Raw genomic sequence first — 21,855 nt, forward strand, 5'->3', positions numbered from 1 at the left:
CTAAGGGAAATTTTCATTAGGCGAGAAATAGTATTGGGTAGGCTAATGGGACTGAAGGATGATAAATCCCCTGGGCCTGATGGTCTGCATCCCAGGGTCCTCAGGGAGGTAACTCTAGAAATAGTGGATGCATTGATGATCATTTTCCAATGTTCAATAGATTCAGGATCAGTACCTGTGGATTGGAGGATAGCTAATGTTATCCCACTTTTCAAGAAAGGAGCGAGAGAGAAAACGGGGAATTACAGACCAGTTAGCCTGACTTCGGTGGTGGGAAAGATGCTGAAGTCAATTATTAAAGAGGTAATAATGGGGCATTTGGATAGCAGTAAAAGGATTAGTCCAAGTCAACATGGATTTATGAAAGGGAAATCATGCTCGACTAATCTTCTGGAATTTTTTGAGGATGTGACAAGTAAAATGGACGAAGGGGTGCCAGTGGATGTAGTGTATCCAGACTTTCAGAAAGCCTTTGATAAGGTCCCGCACGGGTGACTGGTGACTATGTTGGGGCCGCAACTGTTTACCATATAATGATTTGGAAGAGGGAATTAGGAGCAACACTAGCAAGTTTGCAGATGACACAAAGCTGGGTGGCAGTGTGAACTGTGAAGAGGATGTTCGGAGGTTGCAGGGTGACCTGGACAGGTTGAGTGAGTGGGCAGATGCGTGGCAGATGCAGTATAATATAGATAAATGTGAGGTTATCCACTTTGGCGGCAAAAACAAGGGGCAGATTATTATCTCAATTGGGTTAGGTTAGGTAAGGGGGAGGTGCAGCGAGACCTGGGCATCCTTGTGCACCAGTCACTGAAAGTTGGCTTACAGGTACAGCAGGCAGTGAAGAAAGCTAATGGAATGTTGGCCTTCATAACAAGAGGAATTCAGTATAGGAGTAAAGAGGTTCTTCTGCAGTTGTATAGGGCTCTGGTGAGACCACATCTGGAGTATTGTGTACAGTTTTGGTCTCCTAATTTGAGGAAGGACATCCTTGTGATTGAGGCAGTGCAGCGTAGGTTCACGAGATTGATCCCTGGGATGGCGGGACTGTCATATGAGGAAAGATTGAAAAGACTAGGCTTGTATTCACTGGAGTTTAGAAGGATGAGGGGGTATCTTATAGAAACATATAAAATTATAAAAGGACTGGACAAGCTAGATGCAGGAAAAATGTTCCCAATGTTGGGCGAGTCCAGAACCAGGGGCCACAGTCTTAGAATAAAGGGGAGTTCATTTAAGACTGATGTGAGAAAAAAGGTTTTCACCCAGAGAGTTGTGAATTTATGGAATTCCCTGCCACAGAGGGCAGTGGAGGCCAAGTCACTGGATGGATTTAAGAGTTAGAGTTAGATAGAGCTCTAGGGGCTAGTGGAGTCAAGGGATATGGGGAGAAGGTAGGCACAGGTTATTGATAGGTGACGATCAGCCATAATCACAATGAATGGTGGTGCTGGCTCGAAGGGCCGAATGGCCTCCTCTTACACCTATTTTCTATGTTTATATGTTTCTATGTTTCCACAGATGCTATCTGACATGCTGAATGTTGCCAGCATTTACTATTTTTGATGTTCAGCCTTGTCAAATGTTTATTGATTTGCGCTCCCCATTACCTGGCAGGGTTGTGGTTCTGGTGTGGTATGTGTCTTTAAGAGCTCTCTGGCTGCTGAGATTGCAGCTGTTAGGCTAAATGCCAGCAGCTGTGAGATCTTGCAATAAATCAATAAAGAAGTGCACACTGAAACTGAAAACAAGGCATTATACAGGGAACCAAAAAAAAAAAACAATCTTCTAGTGATTTTTCAATTGATGGTTATAATGATTAGTGCCATTTCAAAAAATGTTTTAGGGTGAAAAATCTCAAACACTCAACACTAACAAATGGTGTTAAAATCTCAACACCATTAACCAATAGTGCAGCAACTTCCAAGCCCTGGTTTGCTATCTATGGGAATTCTTCAATACTTTGCAACATTAACAGAGATAGATTGCTTTCCAGAATAAGTTCATTTTTCTCTTATTTGGCAGGAAAGTGATCAAATTTCTGGTACTTTTCAGAAGTTCATATATGTCCTATTTTAAGTTGATAAATTCTTAGGTGCCTAAACAGCCTCTGAACTGAAAGAGTGGCACCCTGGCTTAAAGTAACCTGACAAACTTGGCATGAGCAGTACGGCGGCAGTACAAGGGGTGCATGTGTCGCACAATCCAGCAACCCAAGTCTTATTCTCACATTGGTGGTGAGTATGTCTGGGGTAAAGCCTGTGACCATGTGGGTTTCCACCAAGGTGTTCAGATTATTTTACCACATCCCAAAAGAAATGCTGGTAGGTTGATTGGCTACTATCACCTCCTGCTCATAAATGGTTTGTGGGAGAATCGGGCTGCTATTGATGGTTTCAGAGAAAATAGGGAAGTAAGTGGAGGAATGGCAAAGATGGAAAGACACAAAATGCTGGAGTAACTCAGCGGGTCAGGCAACATCCATGGGGAACATGGATAGATGACATTTCAGGTTGGGGCCTTTCTTCAGATTGATTGCAGTGGTAGGACATGGTTTGTGGGAGAATTGGGCTGCTATTGATGGTTTCAGAGAAAATAGGGAAGTAAGTGGAGGAATGGCAAAGATGGAAAGACACAAAATGCTGGAGTAACTCAGCGGGTCAGGCAACATCCATGGGGAACATGGATAGATGACATTTCAGGTTGGGGCCTTTCTTCAGATTGATTGCAGTGGTAGGACAAAAAGCTAGTAGAGTGGAGGGGTGGGACAAAGCATATGTGGTCATAGGTGAACACAGAAGAGGGGGGTTTTGATAGGCAGATGGTTGGACAAAGGCCTGAGATGAACACACATTAGGTGTGAAATAAAAGGACTAGAGAGTTGCAAATGTGAAACTGGATTGACAAGGTTTGAATTGTTTAGGAATGTAGGTGGGGGGGAATGAAAGGTACAAGGTCAGCCAGGGCTCAGGGGAGGGGGGAAGAGATAGAAAGGGGGACGCGGTTTTATTGGGGAGAAAGAGGAGGGGTATGTTTTGTAGAGGTTACCTAAAGTTGGAGAATTCAATACTCATGAGGTGCTGTTCCTAGATGAAGAGAGGCCCTAGGCTATTCCACTTGTGAAGCCCCTCCCAATCCCTCACCCCACACGACGAGAGGAAGATGGAAGAGTCCACCAGATTGACACCGATGTGCAGCCGAGCGTGGCCAATGAGATAAGGGCTGGAAAGCTGCACTTTTTATTTATTGCCAGTGCTAGTGTCGAGTTATCAGCTTAAAACACTATTATTCTGAAATGGAGGCCAAGGGAAATTACTGAAGTGTTGTTTAGAGAAGACAGTGCGTTGTGATGGCATATGTAAGAAAGGCCTATGACAGTGTCAAAAATATTATACACCAGGACCGTACCAAGCTTTTCAAAAAGGGGGGTGCCATAGCAGGATTACAAAAATGTTATGTGAAATAAGTGCACGCAGCGCATATCGCAAGCGTGAAGCTCAAAGACACTTGCGGCCGGGGTCCAGAGCCCGCTTAAGGGCCGTGGAAACTCTGGGGTTTCAGATGCTCCCTGGTGCATTCTGAGCTTTATTTTGGAGCATTTTTGCACCAAATTTATGACCAATATTTCAGAAATAATTTTGGTTGAGTCAAGAGTGGTTGGAATGGGATGATTGGGGTCATTGTTGAATACGTTTTTTTTAATCAAGAATTGAAGCTGTCCTTGTTTTAATAATCAAGTTGTATTGTAAAATGTTATGTAAAATGTTATAAAGGAGCATGCAAACACTGAAAATAAAATACTATAAGTTTATGCAGTATATAAAATCTTTTTTTAGAAAGTGTGTTGGTTTGATTGCCTGTTACTGTTCGACTGTGTTAGTGTGTGCACATTAAAAATGATGCAAAATGAAAGTCACAAACTATGGAATACATATTTTTCAGTATTGTTATCAAGGAAAGGAAAGCAGTTCCAATTGTTTAATATTATTCATATGGAGGATAAAATATAATTGCTCTAACACCTACCTTAATTTTGCAATCTCACTAAAGATAATCCACCTTTCCCTCTCCCCCTCCATCTCTCTCTCCCCATCACTCCCTCCCCCCTCCCCCCTTCCCCTCTCTCTCTTTCTCTCTTCCCCCTCTCTCTTTTTCCCCCCTCTCTCTCAACCCCCCTTTCCCCCTCTCACATCCCCCTCTCTGTCCTCCCCTCCAATGCAGCGAGGCTCCGACTTCGCGCGGCAGACACCGGGTAATTTCCGTCAAAGTGGAAACGCTGATAGCGCTCCAATTTTTTTTTTCACCTCTCGGGATGTTTTTTACTCTGGGGAAAAAAACACCTTGGCCGGAGGCCCCCTAGATTTTGAGGCCCTAGTCTTCAGCCTATGAAGCCTAAAGGTAAATCCGGCCCTGCTGAGCCCCCCAAGATCTCGAGGCCCTAAGCTTAAGCTTGTGAAGCTTAAACATAAATCTGGCCCTGGCTGTTCCTTGGCATTGTAGCAATGTTCCCCATCAAGGCAATGATGGTATTTCTTTGGGTGCCAGCATGCTCAATGGGACAAAAAGCTTTCCACGACATGAGAACATGCCATGATATAAGATAAAGCAAAGTCACAAGCCACTGTTCAAATACAATATTTTTATAAGGGCTTAACTTCTAAAGGACAGTAGAATAGCAATAACAAATCATCTTAGGGATTTACACAATGGAATTCAAGTTGAAAACAATTGTAAAGATTATAAACACCATTACACTAAGAATGTACACATTGTAGCCTTGTATATATTATCAAGGGAATATGAAGTATGATATCTATTCAGCCTGTCTTTGATTTAAAGGCCATTGATTTAAAGATGAAGGAAACTATTAAGAGAAATACAGGAACTACAATAAGTTTGGGAGGATTGGAGCTCGAAATGAGTGGAAATGTGGAAGCCAAACATAACAAAGATCTTCATCTGCTGTTATAATGAAGGCTATTGGAGAATATTTTAAATGTCCTCAGGAAGTAGTATTTGAAAAATAAAGATAAACCAAAAATTATGAACATACTTTTTATTGAATAAATTTGAAATTCCTGAAAGTGTTCACTGGCTAAAAGCATTGTGAATATGGAACCATGAAAACTATTAAACCTGACTCCCCCTGAAAGCCATTTATCCCATGAAGTGAAAATGAAGGACATAAAGGGTATAAATTGAGATAAGAAACTAAATTATATTATTCCATACTTTTAATGACACGTAACACACTCCAGGAGCTGACTTCAGAATATCTGATTACTGTTTTCAATCCCTAACTTCATTTCTGCTGACTAATGCTCCCTTGAATCTGTGATCATGTAATTACTCCCAAAATCTACATTAATCTTTGGCTCTGTTCCCACTGACAAGGAAAATCGGTTTATAGTAATAGTAAACAAAAAAGTGAACCAACAGTGTGGAGAGAGGCAAATAGTTACTATTTCCGGTTGATGCCTTACATCAGATTGGGAAAAGTTAGAAAAAAATGTCATCAGTCGAAAATGTGCAGGGCTGGAGGGAACAAAAGGGGTGTCACTGATAGGCTGCTTGGATCAATTGTATCCAGACACAAAATGCTGGAGTAACTCTGCGGGACATCTCTGGTGAGAAGTAATGGGTGACGTTTCGGGTCAAGACCCTTCTTCAGACTAGTCAAGGGAAAGGGAAACGAGAAATATAGTCTCTGGAGGAGTTTCGGGAAATGAGGAGCCGACCAAAAAAGGATATGAGGAGGGCAAAAAGGGGGCAGGTGGTAGCTCTGGTAGATAATATTAAGAATAATCTCAACAAATTTTATAAATACAGTGAGAGGAAAAAGGGTAATCAGAGAGAGAATGGGGCCCCTCAGGCCATAGGCTTGGAAAATGCTCTCTTGGTGAATTGCTGCAGTACATCCTGTAGATGATTCAAACTGTTGCTATTGTGCACTGATGGTGAGGGCAGAAGAGAGAGATAGATAAACGATGCTGGAACTGTGAGATACAGTGTACAACAATTACTGGAAATCTAATGTAAAGAAGAATATTGTAAATACTCAGAAGGATCAGGCAGTATCAGTGGAAATAAAAAAATAGTTGGTGTTAAAGTTTGATAACTTTTCGTCAGAAAAGCTCATCAGCTCATTATCAAGAAAGCTCATCAGCGCCTCTACTTCCTGAGAAGACTACGGAGAGTCGGTTTGTCAAGGAAGACTCTCTCTAACTTCTACAGGTACACAGTAGAGAGCATGCTGACCGGTTGCATCGTGGCTTGGTTCGGCAATTTGAGCGCCCTGGAGAGGAAAAGACTACAAAAAGTAGTAAACCCTGCCCAGTCCATCATCGGCTCTGACCTTCCTTCCATCGAGGGGATTTATCGCAGTCGCTGCCTCAAAAAGGCTGGCAGTATCATCAAAGACCCACACCATCCTGGCCACACACTCATCTCCCTGCTACCTTCAGGTAGAAGGTACAGGAGCCTGAAGACTGCAACAACCAGGTTTAGGAATAGCTACTTCCCCACAGCCATCAGGCTATTAAACCTGGCTCGGACGAAAACTCTGATTATTAATAACCCATTTTCTGTTATTTGCACTTTATCAGTTTATTTATTCATGTGTCTATATATTTATATCATGGTATATGGACACACTTATCTGATTTGTAGTAAATGCCTACTATGTTCTGTGTGCTGAAGCAAAGTAAGAATTTCATTGTCCTATACAGGGACACATGACAATAAACTCACTTGAACTTGAACTTGAGAAATTGCTGCATTCGGGTTGAGTTCAAAGCCTGTCCCCTCTCCAGTGAGTTCGAAGCCTGTCCCCTCTCAGGCTTGAACTGGGCTTTGTTATACAGTGTGAGGTCACATTAGATGCGGGATAGGAAATTAAAGAAACAGGGACAAGCAAGCTCATGTCATCTTTCGGAAATGCTTCCATTAGCAAATTTGAATTTTGTGACCTTATGTAGGATGTTAAATCAACAGTGAACCACAAGGCTGGCAATAAATCTTAAAGGGGCGGTCCCACTGCGGCGACCTAATCCGCGAGTTAAGAAGAGTGTCTTCGACCTTCAAGCTCGAGGGCACTCGCCTGGAAAACATCGAGCTGGATCGACCGTCCGCGTTGAAACCGCGAGCTGGATCGACCGACCGCACACACACAAATACATCACAAAGGGGGAGGCTAGGGAAAGCGGGAGAGCGCTGTCTGAAATTCACACCTGCAATGAAGAAAAAGGTAAAAGACACCTGCACAGTGTACAGTAAGTCCTTTAGAGAGCACGGGGGGGGGGGGGGGAGGAAGGGAGGTGGACGGAGGTGGGGGGAGGTGGATGGAGGTGCGGGGGGAGGTGGGGGAGAGGTGGGGGGAGGTTGGGGGGAGAGGGAGGGGGAGTGTAGACACTTTTAACATGCTGAAAAAATTTCCGCGACGTAGCAGAGGCCGCAAGTATGCGGGAACATCCTTCGAGCATGAAGGAGAGTTCCAGTGACCTCATAGGACCTCCTAGGACCATATGTCAACCATGCTGCGAGTTTGAGTCGAGGGCAAACTCTTCTAAACTCGCAGATTAGGTCGCTGCAGTGGGACAACCCCTTTAGTTGACATGCTTCACATTGGATCCTGCCTGTACAAATCTCCAGTTCACTTTAAAAAGAAAGTAAATATTGTAATATCAAAATATATTGTTTTGTTGAAGGTTGCTAGACAAATACAATTGTTAAAAACTGCAATTAAACTGGAACAAATGAACATAGGAAGTAATTTGCTGTACAGGATTTAATTTTGAACTATTCGTGGAAGTGATAAAGATCTGAAGTCTTAACACCCACTTTATAATCTTTTGACTGAATCACTGATGAAGGCAACATTACAACTTGGCTCCACAAATTTAATTTTGGTTTGTTTCTTTGAAAACCAGATTGAAGTGTGATTTTGCTGTCAGCTATGTTTGTGTTATATGCTCATTATATTATCAAGGATGATGGAATGTGAAAAGAAGCCACTTCACTGGCGGTTACTTTCTGGTAGCAAGAAGGGAATTATCAGCTCACTTAAATTTAAAATAGCTTTATTCAGAGGACAATTCCTGCGCACACTCGGTGTAGATTTTGAATATCTCATTTCCCATGGTTTTGTTTTCTGGCTAAATGCCCAGAATTTATACTTGGTTCTGGAACTGAGATACAGAAGACGTTCATCCCCGATTCTGCCCAAAGTTCAATCATACTTTTAATTTGACAAGTAACAGGATATGTGGCTAATGTAACATGACTAACTACACTTCACAATGTACTTCCCTGCTTGTAATGTGTTTCAGGTCTGTCCTGAATGGATGGGAAAGGTGCGTTTAACCTGACACATGATAAAAGAATGGATCGACTGGGTTTATATTCACCAGAATTTAGAAGGAAACATAGAAACATAGAAAATAGATGCAGGAGTAGGCCATTCGGCCCTTCATGCCTGCACCGCCATTCAATATCATCATGGCTGATCATCCAACTCAGTATCCTGTACCTGCCTTCTCTCCATACCCCCTAATCCCTTTAGCCACAAGAGCCACATCTAACTCCCTCTTAAATATAGCCAATGAACTGGCCTCAACTACCTTCTGTGGCAGAGAATTCCACAGATTCACCACTTCCTGTGTGAAAAATGTTTTTCTCATCTCAGTGACCCCCCTTATCCTTAAACTGTGACCCCTTGTTCTGGACTTCCCAGAAGGATGAGAGGGTATCTTACAGAAACATCAAACAAACCAGTCTGAAGAAGGGTTTTGTCCCTAAACGTTGCCGATTCCCTTCGCTCCATAGATGCTGCCTCACCCGCTGAGTTTCTCCAGCATTTTTGTCTACCTTCGATTTTCCAGCATCTGCAGTTCCTTCTTAAACAATTCTTAAAGGATTGGACAGGCTAGATATAGGAAAAATGTTCCCGATGTTGGTGGAGTCCAGAACCAGGGGTCACAGTTTAAGAATAAGGGGTAGGCCATTAAGGACTGAGATGAGGAGAAACGTTTTCACCCAGAGTTGTGAGTCTGTGGAATTCTCTGCCACAGAAGGCAGTGGAGGCAAATTCATGGATGTTTTCAAGAGAGAGTTAGATTTAGCTCTTAATGGACTAACGGAATCACGGGATATGGGGAGGAAGCAGGAACCAAATGGCTGCTTTTGGATGATCAGCCATGATCATATAGAATGGTGGTGCTGGCCCGAAGGGCTGAAGGGGCGAATGGCCTACTCCTGCACCTATTTCCTATGTTTCTAACCATGTTGTTAGTATCCAAAGTGGATCAAACTACATCAAAGTGAAATAAAGAAAATCCAACTACATAAATTCTGTTCATGAAAGAAGAGGAAGGATTCTGGGAAGTGCTTCTTGGTTTGAAAGGAACATTGTGAAACATTAGGAAAACTCTGATGATGAAAGAAAAGATTTCTTCTAAAATTGGAACAGTTAGGGAGGAAGTAGTAGCTTCAAAAGGCAAAAGTATCAATGAAATAAGCTGGTCATTCAATTGATAAATATTTTCTAAAAATAATCTAAAAAATGTAGTTAAGAACAGGGAGAAAGAAGGACCAGCATTTGCCACAGAGGCTATTTTTAAATGTGAGACACAAGGAACTGCAGATGCTGGAATAAAACACAAAGTACTGGAGTCATCATTCGGTCAGGGGGCATCTGCTAAAGGATATGGGTAGGCGATGTTTCAGGTCGAAATTTTTTTTTCATTTGCCAATCCATTTCCTCCGGAGATGCTGCCTGACCCGCTGAGTTACTCCAGCGCTTTGTGTTTTGCTTTTAAACGTGAGGTTGACCATTTTTCCCCATCAGTGTTCGATGTGTGTAATCTCCAAATGCTGTGTGCACTCATTGTGGCTCTGGGAATCATTAAAGATAGTCTGATATTTGATATAGATCTGAACCTTCTGTGTAATTGAGATGTCTCCTTAAGGACCTGTCCCACTTTCCCGAGTTACTCACGAATTCTCCTGAGTTTTCCCCTCGATTCAAACTCAGATAATGTTTTTGGCGAGTCCGTAGGAGGCCGTAGGAGTCCGTAGATATATCGTAGCGGCTCGTTATGCCAGCCGTAGGCACTTGGGGCATCAGGTAAGTCGGGACTTTTTTTCCAGCATGTCAAAAAAGTCCACGCGTAAAAAGATAGTCGGGAGAAGGAGTTCGTAGATCACAAAAATCTTGTTTTTTTTTTTTAAACGATCCTTTCAACTCGGCAGAGGACTCGGGAAAGTGGGACAGGCCCTTTACTCTCCTATTAGTGGACTAACCAGTTGTAAGGTTGATCTCTGCTGAAGCTCCTGTCCTATGTAACAAATATGTCCTGAGTCTGGCTGTTGACCCCTCACAATTACCCACCCACCCAGGGAGATAATTGAAGGGAAGCAAACAATTCTGAGTGCAATCACAGTATTAGTTGTTGACAGGGCAAGTGACCCACAGCATAAACGGATGAGAGGTAAGATGTAAATAGATCAAACAATCCCTCACATCACTAGGATCTGCCCTGCTGATGCACCTCAATATCAACATCTGTACAAGATGTAGGTAAGGCCACAGTTCTGGTCATCCTGCTGCAGAAAGTATCATTGGGAATTATTCAATTAGTGGATGATAGTGTCAACCCAAGCACCCATCTAACATTTCCATTTTGCACATTGTCAGTGAATTATGTTGGAAGTGTTGATTATGAGCAAATAACTCAGGGATCCCAGGAAAATAGATGATGCGTTGATAATCCAAGTAACTTTTCTGTCAATATGACGTTTTGAGGATCTATTCATGAGGATCTATTCCATGCTTTACGTTTTCCCTTTCTCCTCTGTTATACGTTGAGCCTCTCCCCTCATGAAGTCATTAACTCTCTCCTGGCATGAGGTTACAGACTCACTGACCATCAGCCACAAGCTGTCTGCCTATGTCTGCAGCATCCTCCCCACAGCTCCAGCTTGTTCTCACCTATCATCCAGATGCATTCTTCCATCTGTCAAGTCAAGTCAAGTTTATTCGTCACATACACATACGAGATGTGCAGTGAAATGAAAGTGGCAATGCTCGCGGACTTTGTGCAAAAAGACAAACAAACAAACAACCAAACAAACTATAAACACAATCATAAACACACACGTATTCTTTTACATAATAAATATTGGAAGGAAAAACGTATGAAGACAACAGACAGATTAATGCCATGACTACCTCCTTTGGCCTTAATTTATCCTAAAAGCCTTTAAATAGGTTAGTTTAGTGTTATGTGTACCGAGGTACAGTGAAAAGCTTTAGTTGCATGCCAACCAGTTAGAGGAAAGCGAATACATGATTACAATTGCCCCATCCACAGTTTACAGATACATGATAGAGGAAATAATGTTTAATGCAAGATAAAGTCCAGGAAAGTCCGGTTAAATATAGTTCAAGGGTCTCCAATGAGGTAGATAGTTACTCAGGACTTTTCTCTAGTTGTTGATAGGATGATTCAGTTGCCTGATAACAATAGACAATAGGTGCAGGAGTAGGCCATTTGGCACTTTGAGTCTGCACCACCATTCAATGTGATCATGGCTGATCATCCACAATCAGTACCCCGTTCCTGCCTTCTCCCCATATCCCTCGACTCTGCTATCTTTATGAGCTCTATCTAACTCTCTCTTGAAAGCATCCAGAGAATCGGCCTCCACTGCCTTCTGAGGCAGAGAATTCCACAGATTCACAACTCTTCCTCATCTTCATTCTAAATGGCCTACCCCTTATTCTTAAACTGTGGCCCCTGGTTCTGCACTCCCCCAACATCGGGAACATGTTTTCTGCCTCTAGCGTGTCCAATCCCTTAATAATTTTATATGTTTCAATAAGATAACCTCTCATCCTTCTAAATTCCTTCTAAATTCTAAAGTGTATACAAGCCCAGTCGCTCCATTTTTTCAACATATGACAGTCCAGCCAATGCGGGAATTAACCTGGTGAACCTACGCAGCACTCCCTCAATAGCAAGAATGTCATTCCTCAAATTTGGAGAGCAAAACTGCACACAATACTCCAGATGTGGTCTCACTAGAGCCCTGTACATCTGCAGAAGGACCTTTTTGCCCCTATACTCAACTCCTCTTGTTATGAAGGCCAACATGCCATTAGCTTTCTTCACTGCGTGCTGTACCTGCATGCTTACTTTCAGTGACTGATGTACAAGGACACCCAGATCTCGTTGTACTTCCCCTTTTCCAAACTTGACACCATAGAGATAATAATCTGTCTTCCTGTTTTTGCCACCAAAGTGGATAACCTCATATTTATTAACTGCATCTGCCATGCATCTGCCCACTCACCCAGCCTGTCCAAGTCACCCTGCATCCTCATAGCATCATCCTCACAGTTCACACTGCCACCCAGCTTTGTGTCATCTGCAAATTTGCCAATGTTACTTTTAATCCCTTCATCTAAATTATTAATGTATATTGTAAAGCTGGGAAGAAACTAACCCTGAATCTGGAGGTGTGCATTTTCACACTTCAATACCTCTTGCCTGATGAGAGAGGGGAGAAGAGGGAGTGGCCGCGGTGACTCAACCTTTAATTATGCTGCTGGCCTTACCGAAGCAACGTGAGGTGTAAATGTAGTCAATGGAAGGGAGCATTAAATCCTGTTTGTATTACTCGTATCTGAAGAATATAAAATGATTGTTTCAGTGCCCGCTGATTATAATTTACTGGAAGCCACATATAGTAGCGATGTTACAAAACCTACCATCAGCGGCGCTCCAGATCTGCCACTGGCTGTGTGTGCGACTCCAGAGCCATTGAGGGGGGAGGGGGAGGGGCTGTATTAAAATGCAGGTTTGTATTGCTTGTTGGAGTGGGATTTCCTCGGGCTGCTAGTTGATGAAGAAAAATCGATCGGACTTCCGTTCCCGTTTTTTTTATTTTGTTTTTTTTAATTAAATTGCTGGACAATTTAATTGCTGGATTAAAGTAAAAAGCGACTTCTAACGCCCTCAACGTCATGGATCGCAATATCAGGACAAAACAAAAGGTATGTCGTTTATTTCACATATAATCTTGCTTCTTGGGGTGGCTTTATTCTAATCTTATAATGCGAAAAATGTTATTTAGGGCCCATACGAATCGGCCGTGTCTTGCCTGATTCCCTCCATTTGGCATATAAATTCATGACAGTGAGATTTGAAAATCATGTTATATTGTGAATTGTGAGTTTAGAGTTATCAGATCATTTCAAATTACTAAACAGGAAAATTTTGAATTCGGCGACAAACCACACAAACATCTAGCACGCCAGTTGAGAAAAGTGGAAAAGGACCATACTATTCAAAAATCAGTTCAGATAAAGGTGAATTGTTTACACTTCCAAAAGACATTAACGAAAGATTTGCCCAATTCTATCAAAATTTATATACATCCAAAACATCAACTGAAATGAGAAAAATTACAAACGTTCTTGATAACTGTAATCTTCCGACACTTAATGCATATCATCGAGATGAATTAGGAGCACAGATTTCAATTAAAGAAATAGAAGAGACTATCAATTCATTGAAGAATGGAAAAACACCAGGCCCAGACGGGTTTAGTAACGAATTTTATAAAATATTTTATGAGGTAATCTCCCCGTGTTTACATAACCTTTATATACACACATTTAAAGAACAGACGCTACCACAAACCCTAGCCGAATCAACTATTACACTAATACCCAAAAAAGATAAAGACCTGGAAGATCCGGAATCATACAGTGCAATCACCCTGTTAAATACAGATCAGAAAATATTAGCTAAAACTCTGGCAAGAAGATTAATTCAATACGTTAATAAATTAATACACTCTGATCAAACTGGGTTTATACCCAAGACACACTCGTTTAATAATTTGAGACGCCTGTTCAACATAATGTACTCACATAGAACGATAAAAGAAGACTAATTAATTATTTCATTAGACGCAGAAAAAGCTTTTGATCAAGTGGAATGGAAATATCTTTTTACAGTATTGCAAAAATTCCAGTTGGGAGAAAATGTTATTTCATGGATAAAACTGCTATATGATAAGCCGACTGCCAGAATACTAACTAATCATATACTCTCACCTAAATTTCAGCTATCCAGGGGCAATAGACAGGGATGTGCATTATCACCCCTGTTATTTGCCCTTGCGATTGAACCTTTGGCGGAAAGTATAAGAGTACATCTGAATATTCACGGCTACAACACTAAAGCGGCTTTTTCACGGGGCGAGTTGACGCAAGATGTCACCAGAGTGAAGTGGTCGTGGTCCAGCACGAGTCTCGCACGATATAACGGGGGATAGATAAAGAGTTCCCACGGTACTCGGCATTTCTGTTATTTGTGCGAGTGACTTGTCCGTCTCCCGAGCTTTCCCGTTAAATCTTGAATGAACATTGTGAAGTGTTGTTAAATCATCACGTGGCACAAATGATGTCACTTTTTTTTCACACACTATAAATATCCTCCCATTGGTTGAATTGGCTCATTTGGAGACATGTTTTACTGTGTATGTGGGAGACACAGATGGACTGAGCACAGTACCTCGGTCTTACTGTGTGTGGGAGAGGGGGAGAAAGAGACGTACACTCACAGAGGCAGAGTCTCTCAGCCTGTGTAAGAGGGAGGGAGGGAGAGAGAGAGAGAGAGGCACACACAAGGTGGATGTGAAATCTCACCTGCCTGTTTCAGTGACAGACACCCGCCGCCAGTAAATGAAGACACCCCCATCTGTCTCCCCCTCCTCTCCCTCGACTCCCCCACCTTTCCCTCCCAACTCCAGTCCCGTCCCGACCCCCTGGGAAACTGAATAGAGCAACAATCAGCTGCTGCCTGTGCGCTGATATGACAATAAAGGCTACTTTACTTTACTTTACTGAGTTAAAGAGTCCCCACGGTAGACTGTAAAACTGGGACCCTGGATCTGGACTCCCCCAACATCGGGAATATTCTTCCTGCATCTAGCCTGTCCAATCCCGTAGATACTGATTAGACCGGTATCTATTTATTTACTTTATTAATGATTTCAATTAAATATTGGGAACATCAGGCCGCAAACGTTATTTCTTGAGTGTTAGTGCTGGACTTTGACTCGACCTTCCTAGTTAGCCGGCGCCTGAGACTGAGCCAAGCAATGTCCAGACTTGACTTCAACACAAAGTGATGGAGGAACTCAAAGGGTCAGGCTCGTCCAACGCTCTGTGTTTTGCTCGTGATTCCTGCATCTGCAGTTCCTCGTGTCTACAGACCAGAGTTGCCACTTGACTCCGAGATGACCATCACAGAGCATACGGAAGATAGACATGAAATGCTGGAGTAACACAGCGGGACGGGCAGCATCTCTGGAGAGAAGGAATGTGTGACGTTTCGGTTCGAGACCCTTCTTCAGAGTCTCGTCCCGAAACGTCACCCATTCCTTTTATCCAGATGCTGCCCGTCCATGATGTTATGTCTGTCTCCAGTATTACTGTGTCTATCATCGGCACAAACCAACATCTAGAGTTCTTTCCGACACATTAGAGGATACTGTCTCGCCATCACTCGGATTACCCGCTTCATTTCCATAACGTTGCCACCTCTCTTTACTTTGCTTACTGAAGCCTGATCCTTGTCACACCCAGTGCTCTATCGCCCAACCTCTCATCTTTCAATCGGGTTCGGCCAGGAAAGAACTGCAGATGCTGGATTAAAACGAAGATAGACACAACATGTAGCTCAGCGGGACAGGCAGCATATCAGAAAGGTCTCGACCCGAAATGTCACCCATTCCTTCTCGCCAGAGATGCTGCCTGTTGCGCTGAGTTCCTCCATTTTGTGGCTACCTTGGGTTTATCCAGGATCTCCCCGTTGATGTCCTAACTTGCTTTGGTTTGTTATTATTGTCTCATATCGAGAACCAGCAGATACAGGTTTAGGTTCGGGGGGAATGATTTATTGAGAGCCTAAGGGGTACCTATTTTACGCAAAGGGTGGTGGGTGTATGGAATGAGCTATCCGTTAAGGTAGTTGAGGCAGGTACTGTCGCAATGTTTAAGACGCATTAGACTGAAGCATGGATAGGATAGGTTTAGATGGTTATGGGCCAAACGCGGGCAAGTGGGACTAGTGTAGATGGGACATATTGGTCGGTGTGGGCAAGTTGGGTCGAAGGGCCTGTTTCTACGCTGTATGATTCTATGCAGGGAATAAACTTTTGTTTGCGTGCTATACAATCATATCAGATAATGCTATACATGAATATAACCAAGCCACGTACAGTCTGAAGAAGGGCCTCGACCCGAAACGTCACCCGTTCCTTCTCTTTAGAGATGCTGCATGTCCCGTTGAGTTACTCCAGCATTTTGAACCGTCGAGTTACTCCAGCATTCTCTTTAAACCGGCATCTGCTGTTCCTACCGACACATGAACAAGAACACCAGGTAGAGCGAAGAGGAAAATACCAGAGTTCAGAATATATGTTTTCAGGACAGTTCCAGGGGGAAAAAGTCCAATGTCCGCATTGAGGTAGGTTGGTAGGTCAGGTCAGTGCCCAAACGAATGGAAGGAAGAACCGTTCTGAAGCCGGATAAGAATAGGTGGTCGGCGCGGACTCGGTGGGCCGAAGGGCCTGTTTCCGCGCTATATCTCTAAAATCTGAAGTTAGGTAATGTCTAAAGGAACTGCAGATGCTGGTTAATACGCACAAAAGGACACAAAATGTTGGTGTAACTCAGCAGGTAAGTCAGATCTGGGAAGAAAAACATAAAAAGCTGGAGTAAGTCAGCGGGTCAGGCAACATCTCTGGAGAAAAAGAATAGGTGGCGATTCGAATCGGAACCCTTCTTCAGACATCCTAATCGGAATTGAGTCTGAAGATGTGTCTCGTCCCGAAACATCAGCTATTTTTCTCCAGAGATGCTGCTTGACTCGCTGAGTTACTCCAGCTTTTTGTGTCTGTCTTCGGTTTAAACCAGCATGTGCAGTTCACTCCTTACACTGGTCTCTGGAGAACATTGATTGGTAGCGTTCCGGTCCCTGCTTCGGAAAGGCATCGATCGCTAGTCGGCGAGGACTCCGAGCTGTATCTCTCAAAGAAGTACATGTGAAAAATTTCTCACGGACCATAAAAATGCGGGACCTTTCAGTAAAGTCCCTTTTAAAGTTCCTTTTAAAGATTATAGTTATTTTCTTGAATCTCATTAACATAACTCATGAATAAGTTGATGTCCATATGCGGATGCAAATCTTTATTTTTTAAATTCAATCCCACAGAAGACAATTTTTACTCACCTTCTGTCCCCTCTGTCCAGCTTCCGGGTTCACCGTTCGCAGGAGTTCCCACGGTAACCGCAAGAGTTAATACGGATATCGCACGGATATCGCACTGGCCACTACGTTCATATAATGTTGCAATACTCAACCACAAGTGTACAAGTCACTCTTGGAGAAATTCAAACTTTCTTGAATTTTCTCCCGAGTCACCAAGTTACACGATTACCTGCCGTTAGCGCCACGGTGGTCCACGAATGCCGTACTGTTATCGCACGAGGTTCCCACGATGTTAAACTCTGGTTAACTCTTGCGTCAAGTCGCCCCGTGAAAAAGCCGCATTAATACTCCAATAATAAAATATCATTATATGCAGATAATGTGTTACACTATATCACCAATTCCCAAGTTAGCATTCCAAGTATATTAAATCTTATAGAGGAATTTGGTTCCTTTTCAGGATATAGAATAAATTGGAACAAAAGTGAAATTATGTCAATAAAACTTCAAGAGCAGACACACCTCCTAAAATTCCCTTTCAGAATTGCTACGGAAAAATTCAAATATCTTGGTGTTCACCTAACCAGAAAATATATTTCTCTATTCAACGCAAACTTTCTTCCTTTAGTTAAATTAAATGCTCTTACTCAATTTTGGAAAACACTTCCGATGTCTCTCATAGGCAGAATAAATGCCATAAAGATGATCTTCCTCCCACAAATCCTGTACTTATTTCAATCAATACCGATACATCTTCCTAAAATTAAAAATTAAAAAAACTTGATTCCCTGATCACAAACTTTATTTGGGATTATAAAACACATAGACTCCATAAAAGGCATCTATGTAAACTCAAAGAAATTGGTGGACTGGCTCTCCTCAATTTTTTATACTATTATTGGGCAACAAATATTAAAAACGTAATCTATTGGTTGGACAGCACATGCCAACAGGTAAAATGGTTAATAATGGAAAGAGAGGATTGCTGGCCTTTTAATATAGGCGCGACTCTTCTCTCTCTCCAATAAATTTGAAGAAAACACAATATGAGAAAAATTCGATTATCCACAGTACCCTACGAATCTGGAGACAAGTGAAGTCAACCCTTAAACTGAGAAATGTATCTCTTCTCACCAATTGCCAACAATCCTTCATTCAAGCCATCTATTTTAGATAAAACGTTCACACACTGGGAAAGATTAGGAATCAAAAAACTCAGAGATCTTTATGAGATGGGAACTCTTCTGTCATTTCAAGAATTACAGTCGAAATATCATCTGAAAGGTAGTCAATATTTTAGATATCTTCAAATTCGAGACTATCTGAAAACATATACCCAAGACTATCAATCTTTGTTGCCAGACATCATAGACGAATGTATGAATAGAAACTCGGAGTCAAATAAGTTAATATCATATCTGTATAACACCCTTTTAAATATAGCAATCCCATCGTCAGAAGTAATTAGAAGAGCCTGGGAAGAGGAACTTGGCCTAAAAATTCTAAAAGTCAGATCGGAGGAAAACCTATATAAACACAATTGTTCGATTAACGTTAGGCATTCGTTAATTCAATTTAAAATACTGCACAGACTATTATTCAAAGTCTAAACTGAATAAGATCTTTCCAAATGTATCTCCTATTTGCGATAAATGTCTTCTTCAGGAAGCAACTATAACCCATTCCTTTGTCTCTTGTATAAAGTTACATAATTTCTGGAGAGGAATTTTTGAAATTTTTTCAAAAACACTAATAATAAAATTGGACCCCCACATGGAATTGATTATTCTAGATACGTCAGAAGCCTGCTCTGAGCTATCATTATTTCAAAGACGTTTCCTTAATTATGGCCTGATAACGGCGAAAAAACTAATACTCAAATTTTGGAAACATACATCAGTCCCTACTCTTAAAATGTGGATTATAAATATGTCCGAGACGCAAAATCTTGAAAATATTAGACTTGTCTTGGCAGAAAAACAAGATCATTTTTCGAAGACATGGACACCATTCATTGATTTATTACAAGGATAGTATGGTACAACACAACTTTGGATTTAAATCTAATTACGGGTTGGGTGAGGTGGGTGGGGAGGGATGCGAGGCAGGTATATTACCACTTTTTTCTTTCTTTCTCTTTTTGTCCTTTTATTTTAATTATTTTTTTCTATTCCTCTCTTCTTTCTTTCATTTACTCTTTGGCTACAACTCTTTGGTAGTCAAGGGGTTCTATCTTTGCACATCTCACTTTTTCTCTTTCTTGCTTTTTCTCCTTTCTTTTCTTCCAACTATAGCTAAAAAGTTAAAATTGAAGCTGTACAATAACTGTATAATTTTATATGCCGTTGGTTATATTTTTGTACATTTGCTTCTAATAAATAAAATAAAAAAAAAAAAAATAAAATACATTTTAAACAGATGTCTCCGAAGAAGAAATGCAAAATTGTCAATCCAAATGTCCAGCAAAAGAGACTGATTTAGACAGCATTTGCAGAGATGATCCAAATTGAGACTACTCCAAATGTGATGATCTACAGGACATTTTAGTAGGAAAGTAATGGGCAGAAAGGCTTGTCATGCGTGGTTTGAAGAGCAAACACCTGTAGTTTACAATGCCAAAATTGCAAAGTTGAGGAAAAACAAGGTGTACAGAGTTGCTTATTGGTTATAATCTGAGGAGTATGATGATGCCACTGATTATGATATGCCAACATACCAGCTAGCAACTGATCTTCTCCAGAAAGACTTGGTCTATTGGTAGAAATTGTAATTTATTTACCTATCTGTTACAGACTTACAGCATATAATACAATAATATTAAAGTTCCGATCTTGAGAATATCACATTTTTGAATTTTCAAGGCAGTCTGGGTGTTTATTACAATTTCCGTCACAACGGTCAATTTTGTAATTAGCTACAATTAGGTAACTAACTAATTATATGCTTTAATTTCAGGTCATCCAAGTAAGATGTTTTATATTTGTTTCAGAATGCTTCAATCTATAATAACTGAAAATTTCATTCAGTTCTTTTAATTTTAAAGAAAGTTATGGGCTTTTGACTGTCCTCGATCGCAGCTTTAGTGTTAAGTCAATGGAAAAGCAATGGGGAACAAGATGCTAATTTCCGAGTATGAAAATAGCCATAACCTTTTTAATACGGAAGATATGAAAGTGAATTAGATGTCAAATTAAAGTTCTTTTTATGCTTTATCTGATGGGATAAATTACAGGCTTGATTTTTGAAATCTCAACATTTTGTAACATTCCTACATATAGTGTTATTGTTTGCATCATTCGTTTTGACAGAATATCAATGGAGATTGTACATTCCCCACAAAGTTATCCCCGTCAGCAACCTTTCACCATCTTGCCCCAGCATGCCATCAAGGGAATAAAACTACACATTTCCTCTCAAGCCTGCGTGTCAACAACATTTTGTATTTTGCACACACCTAATACGTGGTTCCAACAGGTTTACCAGCACGCACATGAAGTTTGAATTAACAAAATTGGAGAGGAACCCAGCACCAGATGGTAAGTTGGCCATTTAACTCCCACATGAATGCATTAAAAGGTGTAAAATCAACTGTCTACTACAGCACCTGCGAGAAGAATTGTGCAGAACAAGTGATTTGACAAAGCATTAATTCTTTCAGACAAGTGAAGGAAAAATTAATAACATTTATTCCATCTCGTGCCATGTCTCAAAAATGTCTTAAAATATTTTGCATATCTCACAGAGATATCTGCCTTTATAAGGTCCTCCCTTATTAAATTGAGTCTTGTGGTCCTGCTCTGCACTGTTAACAACCTTTATGACTGATGAGTGATTGATTGAATTGATTGAAAAATACAGCATTGAAACAGGCCCTTCAGTCCACCGAGTCCATGCTGACCATCGATCACTCGTTCATACTAGTTCTGTGTCATCCCACTTTTGCATCCACTCCTGACACAGCAGGGGGAATTTACGGACACCAAACAATAAACAAACCTGCACATCTTTGGGATGTGGGAGGAAACCAGAGCACTCGAAGGAAACCCATGCAATCACAGAGAGAAAGTGCAAAGAATTAATATAATTTATACCATCTCGTGTAAAGTACCAATTGCTATAGTAAAAGTGACCATGGTTGTCACTGTCAGACTAAGATACAGCACAATGCTGCACCAGAGTAATACTCACTCAGTTGGGGATAAAGGTTGACACCTCTGATGGTACACTTCTGCCATTTGGCAATTTAACTCTATATCCCATTCCCATTCCGACCACACTGTTCCCACCTCCCCTCTGCTTCTAGCCTTGCTCCCCATCTCTGTTTCCACATTTTGTGTGTGCAGGAGCATGAGTAATCCTAATTTTGCTGGGGAGAAAATTTCCTGAAACCTTATCTACTGCTCTAATACAACCCAAAGGGAGTTCAAGGAACAGCTCCTTGTCCTCAGAGTAGGCATGCGTCTCTGCTCTCTGGGTAGGAATCTAAAGTGTTTTGACTCACAACTCAAGCATAACGACTGACATTAACTTCAGGTACGTTTGTCAGGAGTGCCAGCATTTCTAAAGTGGA

Source organism: Amblyraja radiata, chromosome 5, assembly GCF_010909765.2.
Source record: "Amblyraja radiata isolate CabotCenter1 chromosome 5, sAmbRad1.1.pri, whole genome shotgun sequence".
In the NCBI taxonomy this organism is placed as follows: Eukaryota; Metazoa; Chordata; class Chondrichthyes; order Rajiformes; family Rajidae; genus Amblyraja; species Amblyraja radiata.